Below are 6556 nucleotides of genomic sequence, written 5' to 3'. Positions count from 1 at the left end.
GTGAATCGGCGGGACGCGGGTGAGTTCTGGCCATATACAGCAGTATTACAATCTTTCTATGCGTCAGTGCTTACTCTGTTAGATGCGGATACTCTGAACTGAGTGCTAGTAGATGGAAAGCACGTGGAAGATACTCTGTAGCTGCTGTTTGTAGCAAGGTGGGGGTCCAGCAGACTACTGTTGCTGGACTGGTTCCTAGTCGAGTTGGACGGTGGCATTGGGTTACTGTCTCCTCTCTCCACAGCAGTGGAGAGGGAATAATGGAACCTGGGCTTAGCTGGGAAGCAGGTTCCCTTCAGGACTCGGTTGATTCCCTCCAGACAACAGGGGTCGGTCCTGGTTGGGGTCAGCCCGTGGGGTCAGCTCTTGGAGTCGGCTCACACGATGGGGAGGGGTGACGGTTGCCAGTAGGTGGGCTTGGAGGACATGGCAGCAGGCAAAGCTACGGGGTCGACCGGCTACGGCATTTTTCGGGGCTGATGTAGACAGCCTCGGGGAGAGAATGCGGCTGTGTTAGGCGGCGGATTCTCGTTTACTGAGCTTAAAGGAATAGCAGGACACTTGGAGTGGTCCCAGGTTTGGTGCAGTATAGGCACGAACAGTGCTTTGGTCTTCCCTGAGGTTCACAGGGCTCCAAGCAGCACATGTGGCAGCTCCTCTCCCGCTATGGCAGGGCTAGGCATATGTGGACTCAGTCTCAATCAAGTCCTTTCTCCCCAGCTACTGGGCAGATCTTACCCTCGGGGGCTGGTCCAGTCCTCCGGTGGCACGGTGGGCTCTCCCGGTCGGTACGACTGGCTGTGACGACGCTGGGCTTCTCAGGCACAGCAAAGGTCCTCCCTCTGGAGATTATCCTCGCGATTGCTTCTCACGATGCAGAGGTTTTCAGTATGTGCACATGGTTACTCTCAAAAGACGCAAAGTTAAACCTCCTTGCCTCCCCTCACCTTCCCCGCTGCTCTTAGAAAACAGATATGGAGCACTGGAAATTGAAGGTGAGGTGGTCCTGATGCCGGAGGACACACCATCTGGGGTTCTCCCTAAGGCTAAGCAGCCTAAGGTTAAATAGCCTAAGGCAAAGCAGCCTAAGGTCAGTCTTCTGCTGGCATCAGGACCTGTTCCCTCAAAAAAAGGAGGAGGGTAATTGTTATTGGTGATTCCCTTCTGAGGGGAATGGAGGGCCCTATATGTCGGCCTGACCCATCTCATAGGGAACTCTGTTGTCTGCCAGGAGCCCAAGTTAATGATGTTACCAGTAGGCTGCCTAGACTGGTGCAGCCCTCTGACTACTACCCTTTACTAGTTATGCAGTTAGGGAATGATGATGTTGCAACCAGAACTCCCAGGGCTATCAAAGATGACTTCAGGGCCCTGGGAGACCTGGTTGAGGGGTCAGGGGCACAAAAAATTTTTTCATCAATACCCTTAACTGCAGGAGGGAATACAGTAAGGAACAGGTCAGCAGCTATAGTTAACAAGTGGCTTAGAGGCTGGTGCAGTCAAAAGAATTTTGGTTTTTTTGATATTGGGAAACTTTCTACTGCACCAGGCCAGCTGGCAACAGATAGAGTACATCTGTCCCAGAGAAGGGGAAAGATCACTGTATATGAGAACGGACTGTCCCCCAAAGGTAAAAAGATCCTGGGTAGGGAATTGGCGGGTCTCATCGACAGGGCTTTAAACTAGTTTCGAAGGGGGAAGGGGCTGAAAAAAGTCCTCTCAGACAAGAGTCTGGGGGCGACAAGCTAGAGTCGGAGGTGAAACCAGCAGCCCAGCTGAAGTGCATGTACACTACTGCACGAAGCATGGGTAACAAACAGGAGGAGCTGGAAGCCTTGATGCAGCAGGAAAATTATGATGTAGTTGCCATCACAGAGACGTGGTGGGACGACTCACATGACCGGAGTGCTGCAATTGACGGTTACAAGCTCTTCAGGAGAGACAGGCGAGGAAGAAGGGGTGGAGGGGTGGCCCTTTACATCAGAAAGACACTAGATGCCATTGAGATGGAGATTAGGGACGATCGGGTTGAATGCTTGTGGATAAGAATTAGAGGGAAGACCAGCAGGGCAGACACCCTGGCTGGAGTCTGTTATAGACCACCCAACCAGGAGGAAGATGTTGACGAAGCATTCTATAGGCAGCATAGGGCTGTCTCAAGATCTCCGGACCTTGTTCTCATGGGCGACTTCAACCTGCCTGACATCTGCTGGGAACTCAACATGGCAGATAGGAGACAGTCTAGAAGGTTCTTAGAATGCATGGAGGACAGCTTCTTATCCCAGGTGCTGCGAGAGCCTACCAGGGGCAAGGCTATGCTTGACCTCCTCTTCACCAACAGGGAAGGACTGGTGGGCGATGTGGTGGTTGGAGGGTGTTTGGGGTCCAGTGACCACGAGATAATTGAATTCTCGGTTTTTGGTCAAGCCAAGAGGGGCAGCAAGAAGACCTCCACTCTGGACTTCCGGAGGGCAGACTTCGGGTTACTCAAGGAACTAATTCAGAGGGTTCCTTGGGATAAAGCCCTTAAAAACAAAGGGGTCCAGGAGAGCTGGACCTACTTCAAGGAAAAATTGTTGAAGGCTCAGGGACAGGCTGTGCCATTGTGCCGGAAGATGAGCCGCCAGGGCAGACGGCCAGCCTGGATGGTTCATGAACTTTTAATGGAACTGAGGGAAAAAAAGAGGGTGTATCACCTTTGGAAGAGAGGGGAGGCAACCCACAGAATGTTTAAGGATGTTGCTAGGTCTTGTAGGAAGAGAATTAGGGAGGCAAAAGCACACTTGGAGCTTAAACTGGCTCTACTGTGAAGGACAACAAAAAGTCCTTCTATAAATACATTAATAGCAAGAGGAAGGGAAAGGACAACCTCCACTCCTTGGTGGATACGGAGGGGAACATTGTAACAAAGGATGAGGAAAAGGCAGAGATACTTAATACCTTCTTTGCGTCAATTTTTACTAGAAGGGCAGAACGTCTTCCTGACAGCTGGCCTGCAGAGCTGGCAGAAGGAGCCAGGGAGCTGCACAGTTTCCCTATGTTCCATGAGGAGGTGGTTGGAACTCTCCTTAGCAGCTTGGATCCCCACAAGTCCATGGGACCAGATGGGATTCATCCTAGGGTGCTGAGAGAGCTGGCAGATGAGCTGGCCAAGCCACTCTCCATCATTTTCCAGCAGTCCTGGCTCACTGGCGAGGTCCCAGAGGACTGGAAGCTGGCCAACGTGGTGCCCATCCATAAGAAGGGCCGGTTGGATGAGCCAGGGAATTACAGGCCTGTCAGCCTGACCTCAGTGCCAGGCAAGATCATGGAACAGGTCATCCTGAGTGCAATAACACAACACTTAGAGGATGGCCAAGGGATCAGGCCTAGCCAGCATGGATTTAGGAAGGGCAGGTCCTGCCTGACCAACCTGATCTCCTTCTATGATCAGGTGACCCGCCTGGTGGATGTGGGGAGGCCTGTGGATGTAGTCTACCTGGACCTCAGCAAGGCCTTTGACACCGTCCCCCAGAGCAAACTGCTGGCCAAGCTGTCAGCCCATGGCTTGGACGGGAGCACACTGCGATGGGTTAGGAACTGGCTGGAGGGCCGAGCCCAGAGAGTGGTGGTGAATGGTGCCACATCCAGCTGGCAGCCAGTCACTAGTGGTGTGCCCCAAGGATCAGTGCTGGGCCCTGTGCTCTTTAACATCTTTATTGATGATCTGGATGAGGGCATTGAGTCCATCATCAGTAAATTTGCTGACGACACCAAGCTGGGGGCAAGAGTTGATCTGCTGGAGGGTAGAGAGGCTCTGCAGAGGGACCTCGACAGGCTGGACAGATGGGCAGAATCCAACGGCATGAGATTTAACACATCCAAGTGCCGGTTGTAGTGCTTTCTATTTGAATGAACCCAGAAGATTTAGAGATAATTGTGTCTTTGGGCTTTTTTATCTCAGTGGCATTGCTCCTGGGAAACTTAAGAAGAGCAAGAAAGGGAAATAGTGGTACTGTTGAGCAGTTGTAGTAACAAGCATTTAATGAATTTACTGGTCTTTTGTGTGTGTCTGCTGTTACTCTGCACAACAGATTCACACTGGATTTAACAACATCTCTGTGTATCTATCACCAGTATGAGCCTGAGTACTATTGTCAGGGCCACCCTAAGGTCTCGCCTTATATTTGAAATATAATAGAGAGGGGATTATTGTTGTCCAAATAATCCTGCTGCCACTCTCTCAAGGATCTCTTTAAGCTGAGAACCACCACTGTCGGCTCCTGTCCTAGCTGCATCTCTATCCTGTTTTGCTCTCACTAAGTCAGCTAGATCTTTAAAACAAATCTTCTCTTCCTCCTCAGCAGGAACTTTTCTAGTAGAGGGCCCCTCACCAGGATCAGTCTCCTGACTTCTCCTCCATTAGCTCCTGGATTAGCTTTGGTCTTTCCACTTCTAGTCTTTAAAACAGCCACTTTAACTGGAGCTGTGTTTGAATTTACAGCCACCTTAACAGAAGCTGACAGGTTCTGTGACAAATCAGCTGCTGGGGCAGTGGCTTCCGGTCCCACCGTGCAAGAAGACGGAAATGACCCTGCCCCATTAACGGCCAAAGAAGAAACGGGAGGAGGAGAAGGAGACGCCATGTTGGCTGCTGCCACCGCCCCTGGCAGCTTGCCAGAATCAGCGGCAAAACTGTTCAGAGCAGCTTTTCCAATTAACTTTTTAGCCTACTGTGACCGTTTGAGGCTGTCCCCTTAAGAAAGGGAATATTGTAGTCAGATGTTTGTAAATGAAAAGAAGGATCTAAACTAATTTCATTGGTAGATTGGGAGGAAGCACCTTCTGAACTGGGAGTGCAGCAGAGTTTCCTGGGAATTCCTGCACTTTTCTAGTCAGTTCTGTCTTCCCTCCTTCAGTGGCTTTGCAGCTCACAGCGTTCTGGGCTTTCGGACAAGGCTTGACCTTGAAACTGATAAACTGCAAGGCCTGTGTTAACTGCTTTCCAATTAACACATAACTGCTTCTAATTTTATTCTCTTCTCTTTCTAACCCGCTCTGGGGAAAGGGGGAGAGAAGGGGGAGCAGAGGTGGGGAACCCCCTCAGCAGAGGGGGGGAACTCTCATTTCTTTGCTACTTTGTTGTATATTTTCGTATATATTGTAAATATTGTATATTCTGTAAATTCCCCTGCATATCCTATATTGCTTTGTAAATATACAGCACCCATTGCTTTGCTAATTCAGCTGTGAGGTTTTTTTTTCCCTTTTCAACTTTCTTTCCCTTTACTTTACAGGGGGGAGGGAGGAGGCTTTTTGGCCTTACTCTTCCAACCCTATGACACCTTCTTTTTAACTGACACAGATTCTCCACACTCCTCACCACTAGACGTCTCTGGGACTGACCCAGAGCCACACCACTTTCTCTTTGATCTATTCTTAATAACAAAACACTTTTTCGACACCCTTCTCTCCCGACGCAAGGAAAACAGCAAATATGCAATCACCATCACCAGCAGCAGATTTACACACATCAAATAAATCACCTTTGGATCCCAGCCATCACCTAAAGTTACTCTTTCTCCTACTGGGATCTTAAACTCTTTTATCTCAGTCGGGAGAGTGCTAGAGGTCACATTCCTGTATCTCGCTGGCCAGAAGAAATTCACGCAGTGTGCATACAGAAGTCTGACTCAATACACACACCACAAATAAATTGTCTGCATCAAATATTTACCCACTTAATCCAGAATGAAACCCAAACAATATCTATAGACCAGAGCCCCAAAAATTGAAAAGAAAACATGCTCCAAAACCCACAGCACCTTCATGTTTTGCTAATCCGGCTATAAAGCAATAAATCAATAAATCAATAAAGAAATAAATCAAGCTAATTGTCTGCTGCATGTTGGGAAGTCAAGAAAAATGTGTCGGGTTGAGGGGAAGGCCTCAGCCTTCTCCCCCCCACAAAGTGAAGGGAAAAAAACTACAGCTAAGCACAGCCGGATGAGCAAGAGAACATGCTATATTTACAAAGCAGTTTAGGAAATGCAGGGGAATATATACACAATTTACAGTATTTACAATATATACACAGAAATATACAACAAAGTAATACAGGAACGAAATTCCCTCCTCTGCTGAGGAGGGTTTTCCCCCCTGTACCCCCTTCTCTCCCCCTTTTCCCCAGAGAGGGTTAGAAAGAGAGGAAAGGAATAATTGTTAATTAAAAGCAGTTATAATTAGAGCAAATGTGTTAGTGCCTCTCGGTTATCAGTTCCAAGGTCAGTCTGGCCGAAAGCCCAGAAGCTGCAAGATGCGAAAGGAGGGGGGAAAAGTGCAAGACTGAGACTAGTCTCTGCTGGACTCAGAGTTCAAAGCCGTAATCTACCAATCCACCAATTAAATGAGTTTAGACCTGTCTTTTGTTTATAAAACATTCGGCCATGGTGTCCCTTTCTTAATGGCATAGCCTCAAACGGTCACATAGGGATACCCAGATTTGATGTAAATATGTTTGTTAATTACAGTAGTAACAGTTGTAGTAATGAGAGTGAAATGGCAAATTGTAGTGCAT

The sequence above is a fragment of the Melanerpes formicivorus genome, unplaced genomic scaffold, assembly GCF_026170545.1.
Source record: "Melanerpes formicivorus ecotype bairdi unplaced genomic scaffold, bMelFor1.0.p_v2 SCAF_145, whole genome shotgun sequence".
NCBI lineage: Eukaryota > Metazoa > Chordata > Aves > Piciformes > Picidae > Melanerpes > Melanerpes formicivorus.
This window is presented reverse-complemented; position numbering follows the sequence as displayed.